This window comes from Uloborus diversus, chromosome 7, assembly GCF_026930045.1.
Source record: "Uloborus diversus isolate 005 chromosome 7, Udiv.v.3.1, whole genome shotgun sequence".
In the NCBI taxonomy this organism is placed as follows: domain Eukaryota; kingdom Metazoa; phylum Arthropoda; class Arachnida; order Araneae; family Uloboridae; genus Uloborus; species Uloborus diversus.
Window position 1 is genome coordinate 121,261,436 of NC_072737.1, and position 16,501 is coordinate 121,277,936.

The following is a 16,501-nucleotide window of genomic DNA, read 5'->3' on the forward strand; positions in this document are numbered from 1 at the left end:
TTCCGGTTAATCACACTTGCAAACATTATGCTCCAAAAGAATTTTGGTGTAGGCGTTCCTCATATCGATCCTTAATCCCACTTCTGAATTTTTTGTGGGAGCCGAGCTACTGGTAATAACTATGAAAATGCTTGTATTCACTTATAGAAGCACTCATTGATGACATAGTTTTAGCTACTAAACATTTAATGATAACTAAACTACACATAACTAATATTTACAAAAATGATTACAATGCAGAAGTGCAGCCGTCTTGCTGCTCGTCTTTACAAACGTCTTACGTCTTTCATCTCCTCAAAGTTATTCACTAATCAAAAAGTTTTACCGCCCTTGGCGCTGTTCGTTTTGTCGCCGGACTCTACGTCGTCATCTCTTGGCGAGTTTTACATACAAGAAAGCTAAAATGTATGAAGGGCTGTGCAAGTGTACCAGGGTGTACCAGAGTCGGCACCACAAGTTCGGCCGTCCTGCACTCGACTGGACCTCCAGGCGAACCTGAAAATATAGTAAGCAAAAAAACAAAAACAAAACAACAATTAAACTAAAATTAAATTGGTTGCAAAAGTTTTTCGTCTTCAAAAGTTCAGTCTTTGATTTTGCTCGTCCCAAAATTTTTCGTCTTCACAAAAATGTTCGTCTGCAAATGAAAACTGTCCGTCTTTAAAAATATTTCGTCTTTAAAATTTTTTAATCGTCCTCGTCTTTGAAAAAAATTCGTCTTCGTCTTTAAAAACAAATATCGTCTTCGTCTTAAAAAATATCGTCTTCGTCTTTAAAAAATATCGTCTTCGTCTTTAAAAAATATCGTCTTCGTCTTTAAAAAATATCGTCTTCGTCTTTAAAAAATGTCGTCTTCGTCTTTAAAAAATTCACCTTCGTCTTTAAAAAAAAAATCCGCCCTTGGTTTTACCGCCCTTGGCGCTGTTCGTTTTGTCGCCGGACTCTACGTCGTCATCTCTTGGCGAGTTTTACATACAAGAAAGCTAAAATGTATGAAGGGCTGTGCAAGTGTACCAGGGTGTACCAGAGTCGGCACCACATATATATATATATATATATATATATATATATATATATATATATATATATATATATATAGATTTTAAGCCTGGATGCACCATGCCGCTTCATTGGTGCTTCACTGGGACTGATAATAACTTGGGGGTGTTCTGGTAAACACGACATAGGTATTCGCCGCCGCTTACACACCATGGGGGGAGGGCATACGGAGGCCCAGCGCTTTGGGCCACTCTCCCCTATTTGTTTATCAATGTGTATATATATATATATATATATATATATATATATATATATATATATATATATATATATATATATATATATATATATATTAGGGTGGAACGAAAAAAACAAAGTTTTTATTTTCGAATCGTAATAGTGCGGAAAAGTTGCGATTGGTGAAGACTTACAAAACAAAACAAAGATTTTTAAAATCGGATAATATCTTCCGATCCCGCAACGAGCCTGAATATTTGAAAAAATGGAAAATTTCATGTTTTCTTAGTGATTTTTCAAAAATTTTGTTTTATGTTTCTTTTTAAGGTTCTAATATGGAAAAGTTACGATTGGTGAAACCTTCAGAAAAAAAAAAAAAATTTGAAATCGAATAATACCTTCAGATCCAGAACCAAGCCTAAAAAATCGAAAAAGTTGAGAATTTCAGGATTTTTCGGAATTTTTAACATTTTTGGATCAATGTACTTTTTCAGGCTACAGAACGGAGAAGTTACGTTTAGTGAAGACTTCAAAGTGAAAAAAAAAATCTTTTTGAAATAAAACAATATCTTCCGATCGCGCAACGAACCTACACGTTTGAAAAAATGTAAACTTTAAGCCCTTTTTTCAGCTTTTTTTTCTTTTAGTTTAACGATCCTCATAAGTTCGGTACAAAATACTAATGGAAGAACGTTTGTTTATAAAACAAATGTGATATTTTAGTACTAGAGCCTGCATGTAAATTGTCCACATGGCCCTTTAATCCCGCGATACTCATATTTGTTTATGCCGCTTAGTACAGTGTATGCATCTAATACGCCCCATTAGCGAAATAAAGAACCGCAAAAATTTCACAGAAGGTGCCATTCATGTTTACAGAACAATTCAAACCTGTCGATATTTACCTGACAATCTAAAACAAGTTGTTTACTAGGGTGGAACGAAAAAAAGAAAGTTTTTATTTTCGAATTGTAATAGTGCAGAAAAGTTGCGATTGGTGAAGACTTACAAAACAAAACAAAAATATTTTTAATCGGACAATATCTTCCGATCCCGCAACGAGCCTAAAATTTTGAAAAAAAAATGGAAAATTTCATTTGTTCTTAGAGATTTTTTAAAAATTTTGCTTCAACGTTTCTTTTTAATACTCTAAGACGGAAAAGTTACGATTGGTGAAGCCTTCAGAAATTTGAAAAAACATATTGAAATCAAATAATACCTTCTGATCCAGGAACAAGCATGAAAAGTAAAAAAATTGAGAATTTCATTTTTTCTTAGTGATTAAAAATAAAATTGTTCTTGTTTTTTTCCCCGGTGTTACAGGGAAAAGCCTTTAAAAAACCCTATATTACACATAAACATTAATTTATTTCTTGACTTTTAAGGTATCTTCGAAACATGCAAAACTACCATTCTTTATAACAATAAAACATTTTCAAATAATAAAAAGTTATAAAATATTTACCAAATTTACAATCCAGTATACAAGTCTTATTGTTTTAAGTGTTAGTTGTTGAAGCTAATTTATAATCAGATTTTTTGGAAAATTCGGGCATAATTGATCTGGATTTCAATGTTGCTCTTATGTAGCCATCTTTTGATTTAAATCCACACACTTTGAGTGAAGCCTCCGTCATTAGCTTCACACATCTTTCGACAGTTGCGTATGGCAGAGGAATAGTTTTATATCCCAGTCGGGTATAGTGCCTGTTACAATAAAATTTTCAATGTCTTTGTTATGACCGTTTCGAAGAAAAGGTTTAGAAGATAGCTTTGTCGTGTTCCAATTAATAATCTCTGTGTAATCTTCTGCTTCGAAATTTAGAGATGGAATGACAAAGTTTCTAATGCTTTTGCCTTTAGAAACAGATTCTCTGGCTTTTAAGACGTTTTTAAATGCTAGTTCTCTTATGTGCCCCCTTTCATCAAACACCATTGCCAATAATAAGTTTTCGTGATGCGCAAAGAAAGAGTTTCTTTCAAAGACGGGGTAAACAACTTGTTTTAAATTGTCAGGTAAGTATCGACAGATTTGAATTGTTCAGTGACCATGAATGGCATCGTCTGTGAAATTTTTGCGGTTCTTTATTTCGCTAATGGGGCGTATTAGATGCATACACTGTACTAAGCGGCATAAACAAATATGAGTATCGCGGGATTAAAGGGCCATGTGGACAATTTACAGGCAGGTTCTAGTACTGAAATATCACGTTTGTTTTATAAACAAACGTTCTTCCATTAGTATTTCATACCGAACTTATGAGGATCGTTAAACTAAAAGAAAAAAAAAAAAGCTGAAAAAAGGGCTTAAAGTTTACATTTTTTTCAAACATATAGGTTCGTTGCGCGATCGGAAGATATTGTTTTATTTCAAAAAGATATTTTTTTTTCACTTTGAAGTCTTCACTAAACGTAACTTCTCCGTTCTGTAGCCTAAAAAAGTACATTGATCCAAAAGTGTTAAAAATTCGGAAAAATCCTGAAATTCTCAACTTTTTCGATTTTTTAGGCTTGGTTCTGGATCAGAAGGTATTATTCGATTTCAAATTTTTTTTTAATTTCTGAAGGTTTCACCAATCGTAACTTTTCCATCTTAGAGCTTTAAAAAGAAACATAAAACAAAATTTTTGAAAAATCACTAAGAAAACACGAAATTTTCCATTTTTTCAAATATTCAGGCTCGTTGCGGGATCGGAAGATATTATCCGATTTTAAAAATCTTTGTTTTGTTTTGTAAGTCTTCACCAATCGCAACTTTTCCGCACTATTACGATTCGAAAATAAAAACTTTGTTTTTTTTCGTTCCACCCTAATATATATTCAAATTCACACAAACGGTCAAAATACAAATGAAAAAGGTGAACCCAGGACCAACACTTTCTCAAGGGAGGGGATTGGTCCCACAGTTTACAAGGCCCTTTCTGTCTAGCAAGAGGGAAGGTCCCAATAGCTTGCTACCCTCCCCGAGAGCCTTAGAAGAGAAAGGAATCAGAGAACATACCTTAAGATAAAATAGCAGAAGAAAGTTCCGGAGTGCATCCAAACGGAATGAGCACATTAAAATTAAAAATGACCTGCACGTGCCAGGCAAAGATGCAGTTAGGACACGGCAGCACCGGGACATGGAATTAATAACCGTGGAGTTGAAACCTGGAGTATAGTAAAGTCGAGGAGAGAAAAAACAAAAATTGGATCGGAAATTACATCAGAAATATTCAGGATAGCTCCTGGCAGACCTTCATAGCTTAGGTGGCCTTACTGCAATAATACAATTGCGCTATACTTCACTCTGCTTGGCAATTCCCTACTTTTCTAATGTAGCTTAAATAAAAAGATTGAGGGACTTTATTATAGTCTAAAGTGCTTTTCATTAAATTAAGAATTTTAGAAACAAAATCTTTTCTGTTGCAGATAGTTTTAATTCTGTTAATTTCATTAATCAAGGTATTACGAAAAACTTTAATAGAAATATTTGAATCCCATGAAATCAAACGATTAACATGGAATTGAAAGGACATTCGTTTATCAAAAAGATCAATATGCACAGAATTATCCGAAAGAGAAATGTTAAGATCCAAGAAATCAGATTGATTGATATTATTATTGGTGTGGATAAGTTCTAATTCGGGAGGATAAATACTTTTGGAATCATTAAAAAAGTTGTGATAGTTGAAAATAATGAAGTCATCGACGTATCTGAAAGCCCTAGGAATGGATAAGGTGAAGTTGTTTTCAAAGTGGTGTAAATACAGGTTGGCTAATACTGAAGAGAACTTAGATCCCTGAGGAATACCGTTGACTTGCAAAAAGCAGTGTTCACCATTGTAAATGTAGTTGTTAAACAAACAGTAATTAATTAAATCGGACCATCCATTTTCATTAATGTCCAGCGTGTTGCTAAAGTCATAAAAGTATGACATGAGAACTTCTTTTAAACTAGAAATGGAAATACTTGTAAATAGGTCTTTGAAATCAAAGGAATAGATACATTTGATTGTATTATATTTCAGAAATTCTAGAACAGGTTTATTATTCTTAATGATCCAAGTGTGGCCGTCATCCAGAATTTTATTAAAAATTGAATTTAACAGGTTAACAAAAAATTTTCCTGGGGAATTCATATAAGAGTTGGAACCACATGTTATACATCGGAATTTTACAGGATTTTTATGAAATTTAGGATATATGGTGATATACGGAAAAATAATCTTAGAGTTTTGAATATTAACTTTTTTGTTGAGGGCAATAACCTTTTTTGCAATGGTGTTATACGAAGCGTTAACTTTTTTGTAGGTGGAGGAATTCTGAAGTTCTTCATCCAATAATTGGAGATAGAATTTTTTACAAATAATTGAAAAGTTGTTGGCTGCTTTGTCAATAGGGGCGACAATAAAAGAATCTTGAAGATCTTTGATATGGGGAGAAAAATCTGTAAATTTGAGAACATTTTTGATATGATATTTATGTAGAAAAGTTTTGAAATGATTGTAAAATCTCCACTTCCATTCCGCAAACACTTCCAAAGGAATGTTGTACGTAAACGAGGTTTTTATAATGTAAGAGTCTAAGTCTTCAAAAAATGAACCTAAAAGGTGTCTTTTACTAAAATAAAAAATAGGACGAAATTTAGTGCCATAATTCATTAAATTGCAAAGGGAAATGTTGTCAATAATTTTTTAGATCACCTGTAATAATATTGTTATGGTCTTGATTGACAAATGGAGCAAAATCTTCTGTTTGGCAAAAACATTGCACATTATCCCGAATCAGATTGATATTTTTGCAAAAAGTGTTATAATTAAAAATTCTGCGCCCAAGTGGGATATCATAACTAAAAGAAGGTTTAACCTGAATATCTTTAATTGGAAAATAATGCGACAAATTCAAAATAATACTGTAAAGTTTAAGGTGATCATAACAAGGATTTTTAAATTTAATCAGTAAATAAGACAACTTACATACTTTTTGTTTAGAGATTTTCGAAACACGACTCTTCAAAATGTCCTTAAAAAGAAGCTCAAAGTGATATTCTGAAAAGACTAAGTTATCAAAATTGTTATTGCAAAAAAGACTTTGTTTATCATTAAGCGAATACAAAAAGCTTTTTAGTGGAATCCAAGAAAAATTTTTAAGGAAGCTATTTTCAAGAAAAGTGATGTGTGATTGAAGTTTCATGGAGTTGTAGGAGATGTTCATATCAAAGAAGTTAGGCTAGGAGATATTCATATCAAAGAAGTTAGGTTAGGAGATGTTCATATCAAAGAAGTTAGGTTAGGAGATGTTCATATCAAAGAAGTTAGGTATGAACACTGCTTTTTGCAAGTCAACGGTATTCCTCAGGGATCTAAGTTCTCTTCAGTATTAGCCAACCTGTACTTACACCACTTTGAAAAAAACTTCACCTTATCCATTCCTAGGGCTTCAGATACGTCGATGACTTCATTATTTTCAATTATCACAACTTTTTTAATGATTCCAAAAGTATTTATCCTCCCGCATTAGAACTTATCCACACCAATAATAATATCAATCAATCTGATTTCCTGGATCTTAACATTTCTCTTTCGGATAATTCTGTGCATATTGATATTTTTGATAAACGAATGTCCTTTCAATTCCATGTTAATCGTTTGATTTCATGGGATTTAAATATTTCTATTAAAGTTTTTCGTAATACCTTGATTAATGAAATTAACAGAATAAAAACTATCTGCAACAGAAATGATTTTGTTTCTAAAAATCTTAATTTAATGAAAAGCTCTTTAGACTATAATAAAGTCCCTCAATCTTTTTATTTAAGCTACATTAGAAAAGTAGGGAATTGCCAAGCAGAGTGAAGTATAGCGCAATTGTATTCTTGCAGTAAGGCCACCTAAGCTATGAAGGTCTGCCAGGAGCTATCCTGAATATTTCTGATGTAATTTCCGATCCAATTTTTGTTTTTTCTCTCCTCGGTTTTACTATACTCCAGGTTTTTTCAACTCCACGGTTTTCAATTCCATGTCCCGCTGCTGCCGTGTCCTAACTGCATCTTTGCCTGGCACGTGCAGGTCATTTTTAATTTCAATGTGCTCATTCCGTTTGGATGCACTCCGGAACTTTCTTCTGCTCTTTTATCTTAAGGTATGTTCTCTGATTCCTTTCTCTTCTAAGGCTCTCGGGGAGGGTAGCAGGCTATTGGGACCTTCAATCTGGCTAGACAGAAAGGGCCTTGTGAACTTTAGGACCAATCCCCCCCCCCCCTTGAGAAAGTGTTGGTCCTGGGTTCACCTATTTCATTTTAGATTTTGATGTTCTCGCTTTTTTCATTTGCTTTTTCATTTGTATTTTGACTGTTTGTGTGAATATGTTTGTACTGTTTTTGTTTCTAGCAGCTTTGCGCTGGCATTACGGTACACTTTTGTATTTATTCTTTCAGTTTTTTAATGTCGTTGATTTTTTCAATTTCTTTGAATTTCTATTTTAAAATTGTCTTAAATTGTATCTCTTGTTTTATATATATATATATATATATATATATATAGGCGAAAACAGATTTTTAACCAATTTTTACGAATAACAAGGAGAAAAGGGAAAGACAAAAGCAGTAGTTAATAGAAAAAAGTTGAAATGTTGAATCCAGAGCTCATCAGCCGTGCAGGATTTAATAGATATGGTCAAAAAACCAAAAAGATTAAACTATAAACTAAAAAGAGAGTATTCAAGCTCCAGCATATGCATTACAGAATAACATTGGGCAAGAGACCACATGCTAAACTATATACAGTCGACGCTCGATATAACGACCATCTCCGTGCCAGAGAAAAAGGTCTTAATAATGAGTTGTCATTATAAGAGATAGATTTTTTTAAAAATATTCACATGCATCATGCATGTTCCGTTGTTCCAATACAATTAACACTTTTTTAAAGATTCCAGTAAAATGCCCAAATTATTTTTTATCCTGGGATTTTTTTTTAATTATGGGTGCAAAATATTATGACAAAATATTTCTAAGTAGAAAATATAGGAAAAATTGTATTATAGTACTTACAAATCATTTATTTTCTGAATATAAAATCAGAAACAGTTGCTTTCCTTTTGAGCACATGTGATTTTTGCAAAACACAATTTTCCATTTCAGTTATAGATGATAAATAGTGTTTTTCTTGCTTTTAAAAGAAACACTTAAAATTCTCTCGAGCATTTGAAACAGTTTTCACACTGGGAACTTTGGTCTCAATTTCTTCTTTTTCATCTGATCATGATACATTAATTTTTTTTTGTGCACAATATCGAAAGGTACTTCATTTTCTGACAGACACGTGTTTGACAAATTCTAAATCATAATTGATTTAAGTATAACAGTCAAAGTTTAAGACTTCTACCAATTTCAGATTTTTTAGAAATTTTTCATCTTCTTCGTCGAAATTTTCATCTTGGATTGCCTGACAAATCATTTAAGCATTTTTCCTTTGCTTTTTAAATTCAACATGGTGGAGGCAATTCCTGATGGTCTTTTCTGAATTCCATGCCATTTTAGAAAGATGCAAAGCTGTAAAAATACCCATTTCGTATTCTTCACCTTCTTCCAATCCGTAAACGGTAATAAAGATTATTCCAAGTTACATATTAGTATCATTGGAAAAAAACACCAGGAATAGTGTTCGCTGAATTCGGTCGCTGTATTGGATTAGATGATGTAGAATTGTCGTTATACCAGAAGCAAATTAACATAGAGTTCATTTTAACAAAGTTGGAACTTTTAGCACAGGTCGTTACAATGGATTGGTCTTTATAATGAGTGGTCGTTATAATGAGCGCCGTACGATAAAAAGAAACTTAAACCTAAAAGAGGGGATTTCTCCTCGACTAATTAGGAAAACGAAGTTCCAATAATTAGCCTTCCGAAGGTCAGTACCTGCCAATAACAAAAATCAGATTACCTGAAAATCCTAAAAAACAGGTCCAATCAGCTGTCAATATATTACTTGGATTATTAGCTTTGCTGCGATACGCATCTATGGGTTAAGTAGTATAAATTAAAACTTATTATAAAGTATAATGACATTTAGTCAGCATTCTTTATATTCTGTACTTCCCTTACAGTTCCTTTCCAAATTTTCTTAGGTTTAACAAGGATAATTACTATTTTACGACTTTTTATGTAAAGCTCATTGGAACTTTCCTAATAGATAGTGAAAACTATAATTAAAATTGTGATCTAGTACTTAATTATGAAAGATATAATGATTGAAGGTAATTGAATTTGTTACAAATTCTAAACTTTTCCTCTGGTAAGAAAGTGAATTTCAATAATTGCTTATTTATATTAAAAAAAAAAAAAAACAGTCCGCGCTGTTAGTTTCATTATTTATGCATTTATTTTTTTTTACTTACATATTTATTTGTTTTTATAGACATTTACATACATATATCAGTTAATCATTGTTACGAAAGATGCAATATTTAAATGAATAAAGTATCCAGACTATTTATTAAAAATTGTTTACATAATTACTAAACTAAATTTAACAAATTGAACTTAAACTTTACTCATTTTGTTTATTCTGTTTAAGCCTATCATTTAGGTCCTATTATCATATCCCGTACGAATAAAACTAATAACTTATCTTTATCATATATATCATTTCTCAAGGGTGTTTTCCGTGAAAACAACAGAACTTCATCAATGCTTTACCAAATTTCATAAGTGAGTCAACAATTTATTGAAATTCTCACCGCTTTCGGTGAAAAATAGACAATTCGCATTTTGACGGGAGGTTTTTTTTTTTTTTTTTTTTTTACATCAAAAGAACTGATTTATTCTGTTTTTTTTTATCAGGCATTGCTTTAATGCGTAGCATCCCGAAATGGCGACTCATTGGTGCAGTTAGTTGATGTGTCGTGCTTATATGCGAAAGTCGTGAGTTTTAAGCAGCCTGAGCCGCATAACCGTTTAATTGAATTACTCCTTAATTTGACATCTTGAAATTATTCCTTTATTCAACAAGCTACAAAAACTATTATTAAATATCTAAAGTAAAAATGTTTTGGAGAGAGATAATAAATGATTTTTTCGGTTTTAAAATGTATTTCCTGAACTTTTGAAAACACTCCACCCTAATTTCTCTTGTTCAAAACATAAGATTATAGCAGTAAGATAAAAACAATGAGATCTACAAAGCAGTTTAGAAAATATTTGAATCGCTTCGGAAAACAGTCCAAAACCAACCTTCTACGCAAGATAGAATTACCTTATTTTGATGCAAATTGTAGACTTGCGCTGAGATACTTCTGAAATGACATACTTATAGCTGCTGATAAGAAAAATGCATGGTCTGCAAAGCTCTGACTGTCATCATCTTCAAAGGAGGAAATCCTTTATGGCATGCGAATTGGAGAAACTATGGATCATTTTTGTTTCTTGAGATGCTTCCGGAAATAATCTTGATTGATTGAAAGGCATGAAAACAACGAAACTGCTTCTTAATCATTTGCTTTCATGTACTATGTTTTCTTGTCAATTATCTTTGGTGTATTTATTTAATCTGTGGAATGTGGTTTATTTCTAATTCATATTGTCAAATAAATTTAATAAATATTTCTCTTCACGGTACTTGTTTTTACGACTTTGTGATGTTTAAGAAAAGCATTAAACGAAAACCTCAAAGCTTAGCGAGCCTATCCAAGCTTTTTCTCTCAAATGGTGCAATTAAATACAAATATTTTTGTAATTGTAACGAGTTTCTATTCGTAAACGTAAGAAGAAAAAAAAATCCTTTGTACTAAAATCTTGATACATTTCTTACATCTATTAAATAGTTAAGCGCTTCAATCTAAAGTTGTGGAGGGTTCATACGTTTAGTATTAAACTCACAGGCCATTCGTTTTAAATTTTCCAGGGGGAGGGAGGGGGATCGTAGGATAAATACTCAATGCAAATTTTACCGTAAAACAGCAAAAATCGCGCCCACTTATATGCAAAAATATTATTTTTTCAGAAGCAGGGGGAAGGGGGGAATTGTCTCCCTAAACACCTCAAAATGATGAGGCTCAACCCTAAACGACCCCTCTAAAAGAGTTTTGCGGATTTTTTTCCTAAAAATGTCGTTTATGTTTTAACTCTTATTCTGAAAAACATTCTCCCTCTTTCCTTTTTTTACCCAACTGCGCATGCGCGACGCAAAGAAGGATAACGTTTTTATGAGTCTATTTATAATTGTTCCTATGTGGCGCTGTAGAGGCTAAACGCCTTGGCCAATTTTGATGATTCTTACGTCAATCGATTTGTCTTAACCTTGGGAGTGTTACTAAACACATGATAGTAATCAAAATTCACCATATCAAAAACCGGTCGCCATATTACCATTTCGGGATCCTGTCGCATGCTACCTGCGTGCGACTCAGTGTGCGACGAATGCAGGTAGCGTTTTCACAGCCTGAATTTTTTGTTCTTGTCTACTAATTCGATTTTAATCTTTAAGATGTTGCATTTGTTTTCGTCGTGATTCAGAGGACTAAATTTCGTGACGTGTACTTTCTTGACGGGATTTTTTAATTTTGAGAGAAAGATTGGACAGGTGACGTTTCCGAGCTATCGTAATAATGAGTTACAAAGACTGTTTACATCGCTGTGGTTGATTTAAGTTCGTGCATTTTTGCTTAAGGTCAAGCATATGTATTTTAAAACAGAGTTAGGTCCCTAGAGGGACTAATAATCAGTAGTTTAGACCACCGTAAGTTACTTAGTAATCTTCGCAATTTAGACTCTCTCAATAAAAGGATAAGATTGCGAACTTTACCGTCTTATAATCATAACTAAGTCAATGAAAATTAACTAAAAAGTGTAAAATAAAAAATAAATATTAAATTAACTTAATATTAATAGTAATATCAATACTACTGAATAACTACACCATATAAACAGTTTTATAGTCGATACACATATATAAGACAAATCATAAATTTAAAAGCAGAATAGAAGGATACACAGTCGTCATTTCGTTTTGACCAATCCAGGAACCCCGTAAAATTTGAATGAGCCCCGACTGTTGATCCTTCTATTCTGCTTTTGAATTTATGATTTGTCTTATAAATCTGTATCGATTATAAAACTATTTATATGGTGTAGTTATTCAGTAACTTAATACCATTTTAAACTACTGGGCTTATATATTTTTCTTTTTGGTTTTTTAGGTTTTTACGCAGTCGGGTTTTTTATTTTTATTTAATAATTTTTTTTTAAATATTCAGGCTGAAATTTTGGCATCAAGAGCTAGAATCAAGGGAGCAACTTTTACGCTAAAGCATTAATCATTAATCTGGGCTTCGCAGTTTCGTAACTTGTAATGATAAAAACTAGGCCCCTATAAAAGACTTCACTAGAACAGCCATAATTTACTTTCCGGAAGCAGTGGGGAACAGGGGGGGTGTAAGATATAATATTCCTTTTACCTAAATAAAATAAAGACTATAATTGAAGACAGTGTAAAAATGCAGGCTTCAAGGACTTTAGCCACAACCACTGTACCTCTATGCACCCCTGGACAAGTCTAAAACAGCTTTTTTTCAGGGGGGGGGTAAATAAAGAGTTTGCCAAAATAATAGACTCATAAGATGTGACACGTGCTTTTACAGATAATTTATATCAGTGCGACCAAACCGCTGCCTAATTATTTATCTTTGATGAACTTCATACTGGGAAAACATATATATAAATTTCGCATTTGTAAAATTAAATTTCATAATACCGTAAAATTGTCCAAATATAGGCCAATTTTCAATGTTCTCAATGAAAATTCCGTGTGCATTGATTAAGAAGTTTGAGTACTTTAGCAATGGTAGCTACGCTTCTCGTGTTTCAAATAAGAGAGAGAGAGAGATAAGTCAAAAAAAAAAAAAAAAAAAAAAAAACAAATCTCAGTTGAAAAGAAGAAGAAGGGGAATTTTTTCCTCGTGGGCCCCCGGTGTACAACTATGGGCCACCTCATTTCAACCTAAAAAAAACACATTTAAAACTTGATCTGAGCTATTATTGTCTGGGGTGATCCTTGTAGTCTTGAGTGATTAATTAAGTCTAACATATTAAATGTAGGTAACGTTCTTCATTATCTGCCTAGGTTTTGGCATAGAAACTTTTGAATAATAGTAAAATCTTAAAAACTGAAGATTAGGTACTTAGGTTTCAAAAAACACGTAGGTCTGACACGTTTAAACGAGATCAACAAAGAGTTTGAAAACCAAAATGTGAAATCACATTTCACATTCCAAATCTCTTCAAATTAAATAATTTTTAAAAATTAGCTTATATTTGGTCCGGATTTTATTTAGCACCTTCTGCAAAAACTCCTACGAATACGGACGATAATGCGACCCTCAAGCTTTCTGTTGTCTTTTCTTTTCATTATTTACAATATATAACACAAAATATGACGAAAGCATCCAAAAAATGATGCTCCAAGCCGCAAAAAACCGTGAAAAATAGGTGGCCCATTGTTGTATCCCAACATTCCAATTTTTGATGAATGTTGAGAGCTTGTGAAAACTATGAAACATTTTAAGTCAACAAGCGACTTAATTCACAATTGACAAATTAGTAAAGCAAATCTGAACTTACCAGATCTTGGAAAACAGTAAAAGTGGTCTGCCCAAAGGAGACTTTTGGCTCTTCCATGAGTGAGTCGAATTTTGCGCTAAGAACGACTTAGTATACAACAAGAATGGCCATCTCTGATAAACCGTCTTTAGCTACGTAATAGGTTACATTACCGGGGTTTTTTTTTTTTTTTTTTTTTTGAAGCTCGCAAATTCAAAAAACAGGCCACTAGAGAGCTAAATCATCACCATGTTAAAAGTGGCCCATTGTTGCCCTCTCGGCACAAAGTTATACCATTTTACGGCACTCTTACTATTTTTAATAAACCTGTAATGAACCTTCCTTTGACCTTAACGGTCATTCATTTACTTATGTAAGACCACTAATAAACTATCATGAAAGAAGGACCCAATCATCGCATATTAATTGATTTCCGGAAATTAAAATCAATTGACTGCATTCGTATAACACATTTTAATGTAAATGTCAATGAAAGCATTAATTAATAGCGCAATTCGTTTTATTTTCGAACATTTCTGTATAACTTACTAAACTAAAGTTTAATTTAACCCTGAAAAACTAAAGGTTGTACCACACTTAATTTCGCGATAAACCATTTTAAAATGTATGTACTGCATTTTACGACGTAACATTTCAAACCATAAACCTCATATGACTTGCAAGAATGATAAATAGCTTTCAATCATTTCTATATTGCAAACGACTATTTTTATTACACTACCAGAGGGCGTCTCCAGTTGCATTTTCTATAAGATGGTTTTCAAAAGTTTAACGTTAAACGTAATTAAACATTGTTGCAAAGATTCGTGCCTAAACGAGCAGCATGTGCTGCTTCACGGTGCTCTTCTACGAACACAATTATTTCAAATTTCCCATTTAACTAAAAGCGTTAGAAGTAAATTACAACCGCAAAAGCGGCTTTCCATAATGGTAATTTTGTATAAGAGAACTTAAGCTATGTGGAGTAAGAAAATATTAAGCTAAACCCAAGACATTTTCAAAATAAATTTTGATATAACGAATTGATGTTTTAATTTTAAAAAAATTCGTCGTATGTTTTTTTTTTTTTTGCTCAATCAGGCAACACAAGTTTCAATTGAAAAATTTTAGAAACATTTCGCTAGTATAATAGTAGTAATGACCATTAATGAAAACTACAACATGGATAATAATCTTGTGCTTAAAATAGCAGTTTTGCTTCTAACTTTAAATGTTTAAATGCTTAATTAGATCTCTAAGTTTAGAGCACAGGTTCCCAACCTGTGCGTCACAACCCCAAAAGGGTCACGACCCTATTACTTCTAATAGGGTCGCCAAATCATTCGTACATTTAAAATTTATATTGCCACAGTATTTAACAAATAAAATATGTAAGAAAACATAATATCATTTCTGACTAGCATCAATACATAAACTTAAGAATGCTCAAAACTTTGTAATGTAAGCAAATATCTCTTTTTTCTACAATCATTTGTTTGTTACGTGCTAAGTTTAAGCAAATGTTGTAAGCATTTTGTGTTTTCATGTAACACATATATACAGGGTGTTCCATTTTAACCTGAAATGCCTCTACTTCCGCAACCGTTAGTCTTAGATGCATACCAATTGCAAAAATGTTTTTCCAGTATGCATCTGGGACTAATGGTTGCGAAAATAGAGGTTTTTTGCAGGTTAAAATGGAACACCCTATACATATATATATATATATATATATATATATATATATATATATATATATATATATATATATATATATATATATATATATATATATATATATATATATATATATGTGTGTGTCTATAATAATATAAAGCTGAAAAGTTTGCTTGTTTGATCGCGGTAATCTCAGGTACTGCTGGTTCAAATTGAAAATGTTGCTTTGTGTTGAAAAGTGCATTTATTGAGGAAAGCTATAGGCTATAATTTACATTGATATATTAATTAGAATAAAAGTCATTCAATGTTTTATGTGATTTTTAGCAGTTTTTAGTATTTTTTACAGCACGTATCCAGAACCAATTGCGCCTGATAAATATTTTCTGCACTAAAATGTAGGAAGTGTATTTTTAAGTATGATGAAAAAAAAAATGATTTTGCAGATAAAGCGATTTTTGTATTTTTTAAGCATTTTTCAAGAAAACCTTGATTTAATATTTTTTCCTGGGTTTAATTTCTTCTAAATTCATCCCACACAAAGTATACAGGCCCCCTTTTCTGAATTCTAACTGTGCAATAGTAAAGCCATTTCATCTTCTTTAGAAGAAAAAAAAGTTTTAAGAAATCCGCAATACTTATTTATTTATTTATTTATTTATTTATTTTTTGAGCAATAACGATTGATTATTGTTCGAATTTGACCGTTTTTGATGTTCCGTGCCTTTTTCAGCTTGGACCAGAAGCCTCTGCAGCACCACCGCCCACAGTCCTCTGTAGGCGGCTGCTCCGGTCCTGAGCTTTCCGCTTCTCCTGGTCGGAGGCGCCCATATCCTACACACACGCACGCTCACAAACTCACACACACGCCTACGTGCATACACACAGGTCTACGCACACACACAAGCCTACACACTTACACACACAACTATGCACACGTAACCGCCCAGGAGGAGAGGCAGGCTTGGGGGGGGGGGGACAGGAGCTGTTTCTAGAAACAATAACTCCAAT